Here is a 10897-nt window from a genome sequence, read left to right as displayed (position 1 = left end):
GTCGGCGGACTAAAGATGTTTTTTCCATTACACTATGAACCCCCAAATGTTACGTATGCTGCCATTTTTCAATCACAGTTCGGGCATGTACGTTAACGCATGCTCACCCAAGGAAAGGAACCCTTAATGGAACTATTCCCTCTGGAAGATGTTTCTTATAATCACAACATAATATAACATGGCTAGCCGGATACAACTTGTCTGTTCAAGCAACTATGACCCCTACGCATGGTTTCCACGCATACCCCGGTTTATTTTGCCGCTTAGGTATTCGGAAACACTCTGCACCTTCGGGTCCAGAGGTTGAAGCGAAAAGGTCTGCCATGACAATCTTTTTACAATCCAGCTAGGGACTAATATGTCAAGGAAAGTACATAGTCACTTGGACTCAAAAATTTCCTCTTCTATGCCGTCCAACAGGTTTTCTAGCTTACAATCCCGTTGAGAATATTTTGCGACTACTTTTACCTGGTCATATACCAAACTAACGGGAATTTCTTTTCCATCTGACCCTAAAGGTCCGACCCGAGCCATATGATTTGGATCAAGCTTGGTATACCGTGTTTTCACCATGGCCCAGGCCTCTCGCGCACCTTCCCAGCAGGCCGATATCTTCCACAATCGAAAATGCCACCGCGCTCCCTTGAATAGTTGTACAAGCTCCTCCATACTTCCTGGAGGGAAGGCAGATGGCCATAAGGCCTTGGCAACACTTTGCATCGCCTGCCGAGCTCGCTCGAGCATTTGCGACAGATCTTGTAGTAGATCGCCCGAAGACCAGACATCTCCTCTTCGTGACGGCCAGTCAACATACCTACAGACATAACTCTGTCAGTTCCTTCCCTCGCCAAATTACGCGGAAGTAAGTTTGAACACATAGTAAATATGTCACCTCGCAGTCTCTTATTTTCCTTCACGGAGTCAGCCAGCTGGGCCCGCACATCTTTCAGTTCTTCGCCCAGCTGGATGTTGGAATCCTGGAGTTTGTTTTTCTCCTCCCTGACCCGTGTCAGTATACGTTCGCTCGCGGCCAGTTGCCTTTTGGCTTCTTGTTCACCCGCTCGTGCGACTTCCGGTGCCTCTCCTGGATGATCTGATGATCCTGCCATAAGATATGCAACTGTGTTAGCATTGCTGGTATATAATTCTATTTTTCTTGATGGAGGGACACATTACCAAGCGATGCCTTCTTGGATTTCTCCAGTTCGGCTGTCACAGAAGATAGTTGGGTTCGACACTTTTCCAGCTCTTGAGACAACATGTTGTTCTTCTCCGTAAGCACCTGGTTTTACAATGATCCTTAAATCAGCCGAATCAACTGCTTCAAGTTTCGAGGGCTACTGGTACATAATTATCAGGTTTATACAATGTGAGCTTACCAGCATATCTTTCAAATATTGGTCTGTGGCTCTGGAAAGCCCGTCTCGAGCAGCTCGGATGCATGCATCAACTGAGATGAAGGCATTGAATGCCTCTTTTGAAAAGCCAGGGTCGCAAAGAGCGGCCCTCCAGCGCTGATGGTTCATGACGCTCTCCACTTCCGAGTTTGTGACGGACACATCATCCGAATCCTCTGCCAAAGGACAATCCGGCGGCACTCCCGCACCAGCCCTTGTTGTTACAATAGGGTCTAGAACTTGGTTGTTGGGAGTATGACTAGTAGGACTCCTGAACATAGTCCGGCGAACGCTTTTTCTAATAAGACACGAACGGATAATGTCACAGTCAGATGTGACCGCCAAAGGGCATATTTACAAAGCCATACCTTTTTGATGACGACTCCGATGTGTCTTCGCTGGCCTTCCTCTTCGAAAGCTTGCCCGGTGCAGGCCGTGCTCTCTTTGGAATCGCCTCTGGTGCAGGATGGCACATCGAGCGCCTCCCCTTTGGATCACGAGATAGTGCGGTGGGTGAGGCAGAATGAGGAAGCTCTTTCGGAGGAGATATCTCCTGATTACTTATGTGTGAGGCAGGGAGAAGACCAGGATAGTCAGCAGTGATGGCCACTTCTGTGTCGTCATAGCTTTCTTGGTAGAACACCCCATCCTCGAGCTCCACAAATATATCTGGATCCTGTTCGAATCCGGGGTCGAGGTCCCATTTGTGGTCCTCTGGCTGTGGGGCAGGGTTGTGGAGCCCCTTGGTGATCTTCCGCCATTCTTGTTACAAATGGACAGATTAATATCCATGGAAAGTGACTCAGGGAGCAAAATGAGTAGAGTAGTGGGATTGGAACTCACCCAGCTAGGAGGATTGTACATGGCAAATCCGTCTCGGCGCTTAATACGAATGAATTCCTCTTTCTCCCCTTTGTATAGTTCGGCCAATATTTTGGCCAAAGCGGCGGGGGTGTCCGGACCCTTCTGACCACAGTGGGAGGCGTCATCTTCCCCATTATAGTGCCACATGGGAAGCCTTCTGTATTGGAGTGGCTGAACCCCTCGTACTATGGAAGTCGCCATTACCTCGACTATTGATAATCCAGACTGGGCGAGTGTTTTTATCTTGCTCATCAATTGACGGACTTCAGCGCCATCTTCCTCCTCGAGGCTCCGAGGGCGCCAGCTGTGGCGTTTCTTCAACGGAACGCTTGAAAATTCGGGAAGACTCATTCTGACTGGGTCGGGAAGGGCAACGTCCTCGATATAGAACCATTCGAAAGGCCACTCTCCAGATGCCTTCTTCGGCATGCCGGATAGGTATCCGGTCCCGGTGATGCGCCATACCTCAGCTCCGCCCACTTCAAATATTGATCCCTCTTGGCTATGAGGAACGAGGCAGAATAGTTTCCATAATAATTCAAAATGGGCCTCACAACCCAGGAATAGCTCACAAAGAGCAACGTAACCCGTGATGTGCAAGATGGAGGCAAGAGTGAAATTGTGCAGTTGGAGGCCATAATACTCCAGAAGCCCTCGGGGGAACGGGTGGATTGGAAATCCAACGCCTCTCAACAAGTAGGGAACGAAGCACAATCGTTCCACCTGGATGGATTGGGGAAATTCTCGGCCTGAGCCCCGCCGTCGAGGGAAGTCAATCCTGCTCGAACGGGGACTAGATCCGCGAGGGGAAGAAATCCCTGTGTCTACAGCTTCACTAGCTGACTATGGGGTATGAAACATTTCTCCCAATCGCCTTTTCCGGGGCCGAGGGGACAGGAGGAAGAGCTAGGAGCGCTAGCCATGTTGGAATGGTTTCTCCTGGCAAGCTTTGAGAATTCCGTGCTTGGTGTGGAATGGATATGAAGATCCCAATCTCTTTAAATAGACGCTCTTCTTACATGGTCAGGGTGATATGTGCAAAAATACCCCGACCTCTCGTATCCGCTCGACACGTGGAAGCTGAAGTCAGGAAGGTGTGGAAGCTGATGGGCGCGACATTAAATGGAAAGCCGAATACTGCTCTTTAAGTCAGGTACTTTAAAGTAATCAGAGGAGGAACGTACCTTGCAATGCCGAAGACAATCTGCGGCCGAACACATCGTCATTGAAAGACTGGTTCGGGGGCTACTGAGGGAGTCCTGGATTAAGGGGTCCTCAGGCGTCCGGCCTGTTAACATGGGCCGGACTGATGGGCTGTGAAGATACAAGACCGAAGACTCTCACCCATGTCCGGATGGGACTCTCCTTTGTGTGGATGGCAAGCTTGGCTTTCAGATATGTAGATTCCTTTCTCTGTAACCGACTTTGTACAACCGTAGTCCCCTCCGGTGTCTATATAAACCGGAGGGTTTAGTTCGTAGAGGCAATCATAATCATACATGATAGACTTCTAGGGTTTTAGCCATTACGATCTCGTGGTAGATCAACTCTTGTAATACTCATATTCATCAAGATCAATCAAGCAGGAAGTAGGGTATTTCCTCCATAGAGAGGGCCCAAACCTGGGTAAACATCGTGTCCCCCGTCTCCTGTTACCATCAACCCTAGACGCACAGTTCAGGACCCCCTACCCGAGATCCGCCGGTTTTGACACCGACATGGAAGAGAGCGATGTTCGAGGACGCCGAGGCCGAAGTGCGACCAAATGGTTAGAAGAGGACGCACAAGGCCCCTGTCGAGCCTGCCAGTAGGCTCGCTCCACCAGAGAAGATTACGTTCTCCGACGAGTCAGTTGATGACCTCCTCGATATGGGGAGGGAGAAGCCTGCTCCCCAGAGGTATGTCATCGTCATTATGTCCTTTTTAACACGTCTTTCCATCAAGATAAAACTCATATGAGAAGTTTTCTTCACTCCGCCAAGGGCGCGTCTCAGTGGCGACTCCTCAAATGGGCTGCCACCCGCTAGCGGGACGCCCGATCCCGCCACTCCCCCTCCAGCTCAAGAGGGGCTGGGGGAAGCGACATCTACTCTGGCCCCTCCAATTAACACAGCGGGGGCTGAAGAGTCGGTTATCATGGCCGAGGTCGAGACCTCGGCCCAATAGGGCCAAGGGGATAGGGTCCCCGAAGTCAACCGACACCAACGCCACCGCAGGAGACCCTCGTGCCTAGCACTTCGGTGTTGAGTTCTGAGGTTCTGCCACCCCTGCCTCCCGCCCCAGGGCGCGCTACTGCAAGGTGGACCAAATAGATGGAGGTAGCCCTAACGGACTCCTCCCTCAAGGAAGACCACCACACGTTGATAGGCGTGGTGCTGCAGGGCTTCCGGTGTGTAGAGGCCGGAATGTGTGAGGTCTTCAAGGGCCTCATCACGAGCTTTGAGGTATTTTTCTGTATTTGTATTAAGAATAACCTCCCCGTGTAGATTTATTTGCAAATCCATGTATCTGTCCGAAGACGTTTTCACTTATTGATATGGCCATTAACACGCTTGCTACTGTTGTCTTTCCTCAGGATGTTACTGGTATGGTCATTCAAAATTATGTGTTGGCGCATATATGCTTGAGGTCAGAGACTTGTACGTAAAATATGATGACACATACATGGACGTACATGTTGAAGATACTAGTTCTGTGCATGAATATGCCTTGAACACTAGTGGAGACAAAAGATACCAACTAAACGCTATTTCTTTGGAGACGGGTCGATGGAGGACAGTAGGATATCTATATGAAAAAACTATCTCAAGAAATCAAGAGTTCTTTATGCATCTGCACGTTGATCTGGTCAATGGAAAAAAGAAAAACTAAATTGATTTTTAGTTGGTATTTATGCAAGCAATTCCCATGGGATCCCGGGAAAGAAGATTTGCCGGTTGGAGATAAATGGAAAGGACACAAAACAAAGGATTTTTCTCCAACTAAATTTATTTGCCCGACTGCTATGAGGATATTGTCGTGGTACTAAGTCTGACAGTAAGAGTAGGGGGTACATATGAGGAGGCGAGGCCCTAGCTACGGTGAGGTTGTACACACGAGTTTACGAGTTCAGGCCCCTCTCGGAGGAGGTAAAAGCCCTACGTCTCGGTGCCCTGAGGCGGTCGACTGGAATATGGGTGTGTGTGTTACAGGGGGTGTGAATCCTTGTCCCAGAGGAGGGGGTGGCTTATATAGAGTGCACTAGGACCCCAACCCACCTCCGTTATAGGGGTTCAATGTACATTAAGATAGGGCGTTACTGATAACGCTGCTAGCTATAAAGTGTATTTAATGACCTTTAAGACTACGGAGTGAACGTCTGACCGTTGCCGTCCTGAGTGACTCCTGGTCTCCTGTAGGTCGAGTGGTTCCTTGTATGGTCGAATGGCTTTGTCTTGGTCGAGTGAAATTAGGGGGGAGGGGTACCCGAGTGAGATGACTGGTCGAGTGGATTGCACTCAACGACTTCACTTGGTACTCTCTGCTGTTCTTTGAATGTATTTGCTCCTAGGATAGTGACCTTGGGTGGGGCATATAGGTCAGGCCCATGACCCTACCCTAGGTATATGGCATCGTCATTAGCCCTAAAATGGATTGAGGTCCAAGTGGAAAGAAGGTTGAAGTTCATCCTGCCTTGACTCTTGTGCTTCACAAGTACCCATGCTGCATTGAAGGCCTATGCTGAAACTTCGGCTTCATTTCAATCGCCTTGATCGATTTAGAAATTGTCGAGTCGACTTATGCTGGCACTCGTCGAATGTTGCTTCGATACTAAATCTTCGGTGCGATTGGTTATTATGGATCCCGGATCCTACGGGATTCGAAAATTTGGGGAAGCGCATGAGGCGGAGCGCGCCGTAGTAAGCGGGACAGATAGACAGGGGCGCCTTGATTTCCGTGCCACCTTTTTCGCCATGTACCTGGCGCACGACTGTTGCAGGATTTGACAGGATTGCTCGGGCCCACGCATTAGCCACTCGGAAGCGGGTCGTTAAAAGGCGTCGGGGCCGAGGCGTCTGCACTGTGCGCCCTCATTCCCCTTCTTCCTTCTCTGCTTCTCCACGGCATCTTCCTTCGCCCTCGATGCCGCCGCCCCGCTAGTGCACAACTTGCCACCATGGTGAAGGACAAGACGACGGCACTGGAACGCGTGAAAAAGGCGATGGAGACGACGAAGGGCAAGAAGATGAGTCGGGGGTCATCGTCGAGGTCTACGCTGCCGCTGGGCTAGATCCAGGGTGATTGGATCCGATCTTTGCTCCGGGAATAGGATCTAGAAGAGTTAGCCGCCTCTGGATTGATCACTGCCGGGGCTACGAGGTTGCCAGAGGGGGAGACAGAGCCTCAGCCGCGGTCGGGTGAGTGCGTCCTTCTTGCTACCCATGTCGACCATGGCTTCTCTCTTCCTCCACATCCTTTTTCCGGGATTCTTGAACTTTTTCGGTGCTCAACTTCGCCACTTCTCTCCCAACACCATCACGTATCTTGCTGCATTCGTGTCTATGTGCGAGAACTTCTTGGGTTGTCGACCGCACTGGGGTCTCTTCAAGCACATTTTTATGATTCGTTCCCAGACTATAAAGAAGGCAAATTCGAGTGACAAGAGGATGCACGTGATCCAGATGTGCGGGGGTCTAGGGATCCAGATGAGGAAAAGGAGCACTTTCCCTACCATGACCCTTCCCGAGTCGGTCAGGGGCTGGCGGTCGACCTGGTTCTACTGCCAGGATATTGCGACCCCCGGTCAGTCGACCGGTCTTCCCTCTTTCTCTCTAGATCGTGCCCAATAGCCTTCTTCACTGACTGTGACCGCAGCGGATAAAGTAGAGATGGACATGTTGGTCGAGAGGGTAGTCCAGTTGGTCCGTCAGGGTGTGACTGGCATGGACTTGTTGGAGGTGTTTCTCAGTCGATGCATCCAGCCGCTCCAAGCTCGTGACCACCCGATGTGGATGTACTCGGGTGCCAACGACACCGCTCGGGTTCACCCAAAGGAGGTTACAGATGATACGGTGGCCCTGTGGCTGAAGCGCATTACCGGGAATAAGGACAACCCCAGGGGAGCCAGGAGGGTCGATCCATTTGACACTGACAACCAGCCGGACAAGGTCCGACCCTTGCTACCGAGTGTACTTCAATCTGTCTTGTAATTATTTCTAAATCCGACTGATGTTTCTTTGATTTCTTGCTTTGTAGGTTTATATTGAGATGTACTCAATGCCCAATGCTGAACAAGCTCTGGAGCAAGACCAGGAGGGAGAGGACAGTGTAGAGGAGAGCGGCGACTGGCAATCCCCTGAGGACGATGATGAAGAAAACGATGAGTCGGATGATGAAGAGGAAGTCGACTCACCACCTCGCACAGAGCGCCAATCCAAGCAGCTCCAAGATCCGGTGGGCGGGTGAGGCAAGACTGTGGCTCTGAGTACGCAAGCACATAAGCGCACTCGAACTTCGACTCCGGAACCCACAGAGAAGGTCGCCAAGCAACCCAAGGTCGCCCCTTCGAAGCCTCAGAATGCCTTGCCCAAGATCAAGATGGACGTTCCTGTCGCTTCTGCGTGAGTGTTCTTTATTTCGGTGTTTTCTCTATCGACCCATACTTCCGTTCTGACCAAATGGATTATGAACTTTGCAGTGCTGCAACTTGCGCGGCCTCCATGGATGTTTACAAGGCCCCGGGTGATGAGGAGGCTAATGACGCGGCTACTTCAAAAGCGGGTATGCTCTTGTCATCTTGAATTTGTTTTGCCGATTGGGTTGTCGATCGATTGAACTCTTACAATTGCTTTTTTTTGCAGCTCCGTGGGACATCATTGAGCTTTCGGGCGATGAGGAAGAAGTGCCTTTGAAAGAGAGGAGAAGGAGGGGCAGGGCCTCAAGCGGGAGGACTGCCGAGGGTCGGGTGCCTCAGTCGACACCGGCACCAAAGATGGTGGTCCAGCAATCCGGAGATCTGGCTCGGGCCAATGTTATCATTGCCAATCCACTATCAACTAACTGTCCTTCGGTGTCGACTGCCGCGCCCACACAACTCCATGCTTCAGATCCTGTGATCGCTCCGACTGTACTGCCATCATCGCTCTTCACTGCATATCGCACTCCAGTCGACCCGCCGAGTGCCGCCAGGGAGGCCCTTCTCTAGGAAAACCTCGTGATGGAGCAGATGAAGGTAGTGCACGAGGCCAGTCAGGTTGCCTGCAATGCCAGCACTGCTCTGCAAGCTAACATCAAGGTTAGTTGGTTTCCTACTGGTCTCATGACTAGTGATAGTTACAACTGTTGCTTCATTGTCCGCGAGGTGTCCTTGGATGAGCGTTTTGGAACCTTTTATGTGCATCTATCATGGGTCTGCATTTCACCTCCAATCACTACTGGGTGTTCTGACTTAGAGTTGGATAGATCTTCCACTTGAGTCGACCAGGTTGAGTCGAGTATTTTTTTGAACCAGTGGGGGCACGCAGAGTGCACCCACTAGGTGTAGTCCCCGAGACCGCGGTCGACTACTGGTAGTCGGCTGGGGTCTGAGAATCTCTTTTTTACTCCTGCTGGGCAGACCATGCCGAGTGGAAAACCAGACCAATGGGGGCACGCCAAGTGCACCCACTGGGTGTAGTCCCTGAGACTACTGTTAAATGTTTGATTCGGCGGTAGTCTTAGAGCAATTTTCGCTATGATTGACTTTTGTTTCCGTCGACTAGCATATCTTATTTGCTGACTGCAGAAATCTTGTGATCTTGGGGCTCAATTTGCCGAACTGGAGAAGAAACAGATCATCCTCAACTTTGATCTGGAGCTGGCCAAGAAGAATCTCAAGAAGGCCCAGGACGAAGCAGCTACCATGGGAGGTAACAATTTGTCGACTGTCCACCTTATGACTCTCTTTTTTTAGTCTCTTTGAACCGAGTGACTCCACTCGAACAGATGTGCGTAGTGAAAACCGTCAACTCCAAGCTCGTTTGAAGAATGTTATTTCTTTAGAGAAAATGAAGCAGGCTCTGGAGAAGAAGGATCAAGACCTTGCCGCAGCTCAGAAGGAGGCGCGAGAGAAAACAACACTTGCTGACAAGAAGCTGGCCTCATTCAACAAGTTGGAAGAGGAGAACTCCAAGTTGAAGACTGCCATTTCTGAAGCCAACCAGGAGGTTGCGAGGCTGAAGAAGGACAAGGAAAACTTGACTGACGAGGTTGGAAGTCTCAAGGCCAAGAAGGGTGAACTGGAGGCTTATCTGGGACAGCTTGCTGAGAAGCTGGTCTTGAAGCTTGAACATATTTTCCTTTGTACGACTGATTTGTCGATGTCGACTGACATGTTTTGTTAAACCATTGACTCACCGCTTTTCCGACTATGCAGAACTTTGTCAAGACTTTGAAGCAGAAACTGGGCGGGTCGAGATAGGTCTTGACCCCATAAACTCTCCTGTCAAAGATGTTGTTGCGATGAGCATGCTGCGATTGGAGTCTCGCCTGGACAGTGCTGTGGATTATCTCGCTCGTTTGAAGGTGGCAATGTCGCGGATTGATGCTGAACTCTGGCCTCAGACAAAACTCCCACAAGATCTCGAGTCTCTGATGACTCGACTGAACCAAATCCCTAGTCGAGTGCAGGAGTGGAAGAAGTCATCTTCTCGATGTGGCGCTGATGTTTCTCTATCATTGGTAAGAGTCCACTGTAAGGATGTTAGAGAAGACAAGCTAGCGTCTCTCAAGGTTGCCAACACTAAGAAGCTAAACTTCGAGTCCTTCATGGACACCTTCCTTGACGCCGCCACTCGTATTGCAGACAACATCAACCTTGATAGGTTCGTCGAGCCAACAAGTCCTCCTCCTGCCGAGTGAACAAACATTATGCCCCACATTAATTTGCCTTGGAATGCCGAGTGGTTATGTAACCATTAAACTCTTTCAGGCTTGATGCCTGAGTACTTCTGCCCTTTGCGGTTCTGAACTTTTACGGGATTTATCTGAACATGGTTTTCTTTGAATATGATGGCTTTGTTTTTATCAATTTTGAACATTTTCTGATTCCGAGTGAAGTTTGACCCTTTCACCTTTTGTCGAGTGATTCTGATGGTGTGTTCAGTCGACACCTCGACGTCCTTGTGGATCGGGATGGAGCATACATTGTGCTTGTGGCGCAAATCAGTTGTGGTGTTCAGTCGACACCTCGTTGTCCTTGCGGATCTGGATGGAGCGTACGTTGTACTTGTGATGTAGCTCTGACGTTGTGTTCAATCGACACCTCGTCGTCCTTGCGGATCGAGATGGAGCAGACGTTGTACTTGTGACGTAGCTCAGAGGATCTTTGTGACTTAGGCGAGAGTACGGGGTCGCAGCTAAGTCCCCGAATGGGAGGATTGCTCTCCACTCGGAGTGTTTTTTTAACTTAGGCGAGTACGGGGTCACAGCTAAGCCCCCGAGTGGGAGGATTGCTCTCCATTTAGAGTGTTTTTGAACATAGGCAAGTACGGGGTCGTAGCTAAGCCCCCGAGTGGGAGGATTGCTCTCCACTCGGAGTGTTTTTGAACTTAGGCGAGTACGGGGTCGCAGCTAAGCCCCCAAGTGGGAGGATTGCTCTCCACTCAGAGTGTTTTTGA

This window comes from Triticum dicoccoides, chromosome 3B, assembly GCF_002162155.2.
Source record: "Triticum dicoccoides isolate Atlit2015 ecotype Zavitan chromosome 3B, WEW_v2.0, whole genome shotgun sequence".
NCBI classification, from domain to species: domain Eukaryota; kingdom Viridiplantae; phylum Streptophyta; class Magnoliopsida; order Poales; family Poaceae; genus Triticum; species Triticum dicoccoides.
Note: the sequence above shows the minus strand (reverse complement) of the source record.